We start from the raw sequence: 1,694 nt of genomic DNA, 5'->3' as shown, positions 1-1,694 counted from the left end.
GTGATATCCTAAGGTTTAGGTAGTTCAGTTTTAAGTTCTAGGGAACTGATGACCTCAGATGTTAAGTCCCATAGTGGTGAGAGCCACAACACCCAGTCCTTGAGTGGAGAAAATCACCAACCGAGTCGGGACTCGAACCCGGGCCCCTTAGGACGGCAGTCCGTCACGCTGATCATTAAGCTACTGGGGCGGACTAAAATGACAGTGCACCGGCAGAACTATCATTTGTTTGGTGTCTTGCCCTCTCGTCGCTAATAGGGTGCCCACGGAATGCAGCGTTCTCGGAATGCTGTACAATAATCTCAAACAACCAACATTAACAATTTTATATACATATAAGTATATAGTTCTGGCAATAGCGGCCATGACCTTATTCTTCTGTGCGGACGCACACATACTCCCCGAACTCTTACGGGACTTGGACGAATGTCTTCCACGAGTAATGAGTGTGTTGGGGTGGGATACTACGAATGTAGTGTGTGGACATACAAGGTGAGAATGTGAGTCTCGCGGGAGGCATGCACAAGATAGTCCCTGCAGTCGCACTATCATTTGTGCCCTCGGTGGCTCAGATGGATAGAGCGTCTGCCATGTAAGCAGGAGATCCCGGGTTCGAATCCCGGTCGGGTCACACATTTTCACCTGTCGCCGTTTATATCAACGCCCGTGCTCAGCTGATGGTACTAATATTATACTAATTTCGTTTTAACAGTTTTATTTCCAGAAAAGCAAATTGACAACACTTAACTTTTATTTCATCAAATGTCGGTAGCGCGAGGTGACATGGAAACAATGCAGTTGTTGCTTTACACCAAGTCCAAGGAACCACTTGATACGGATCTGTACAGCGGAGCACTAATCACGTTGCAGACGGCCCGAAGCTAGCAGCACTCTATCTTCAGGCTACAAATGGCCCATCGGGACCATTCGACCGCCGTGTCATCCTCATTGAGGTGAAAGGGTACAGTACCGCCCGACATTGAAAATAGGTACAACATACTTCATTATTTTTGTCAGAAGAACACATTTTTTTGTAAAATAACTCAATTTCAATTAATACAGCGAAGCCGGATACCAGTGTGGGAAAGAATGACAATTTATTTATTTAATTGATCACATGTGCACTCCCACAAAGTAAATCCCTACATCCAGTTTGGTGGGATCTGTGAAATGAATGAATGTATGGTCGTCTGCTAACCGCAGATAGTGAATGTGAATATATGATCATCTTTGAGTCGATCCTTTGGCCACCTTTGGTGGGACCAAAGAGATGAAATTTGCCTGAGCTTTGAGCGCCTGAAATGTGGCTGACCAATGCGGTAGCAAGGTGCTCCCCCCACTTCAGCAGAGGTGGAGAGGACCTCGAGAACGGCCATGTTTCGGCACTCTGCCGCTGGATCTTGTGCTGTTAAGACCTGTTTTAGTTGTGCTCCGTAATGACGAAAGAGTGGAGACATGGTATGTATGTGGAATATTTAAGAGTAGTTTGGAATATTAATTTCTCTATTTCAGGAACTTTTGTGGGGAGAATTAAATGTCAGGCAGGTAATATTAATGGGATTGTAGTAATCTTCGGAAGTGACCAACGGTCAGAATGAAACCACGTGTAGCAATAAGTTGAAATACTTCCGTGTGCTTAAGTTAAGCTGAATTACTAGCGTGTGTACAATAAGTTGAAATATTTAAGAAATAGT

At 44.6% G+C, this 1,694-nt stretch overlaps 1 non-coding gene across 1 annotated transcript; it reads left to right on the top strand.

Annotated features, from left to right (window-relative positions):
- The first annotated feature begins 556 nt into the window (after window positions 1-556).
- Window positions 557-631, top strand: Trnat-ugu. Its single transcript has one exon. It is a non-coding gene; the product is annotated as a tRNA-Thr (tRNA).
- Window positions 632-1,694: the final 1,063 nt, after the last annotated feature.

The sequence above is a fragment of the Schistocerca americana genome, chromosome 9, assembly GCF_021461395.2.
Source record: "Schistocerca americana isolate TAMUIC-IGC-003095 chromosome 9, iqSchAmer2.1, whole genome shotgun sequence".
NCBI classification, from domain to species: Eukaryota; Metazoa; Arthropoda; class Insecta; order Orthoptera; family Acrididae; genus Schistocerca; species Schistocerca americana.
This window is presented reverse-complemented; position numbering and strand designations above follow the sequence as displayed.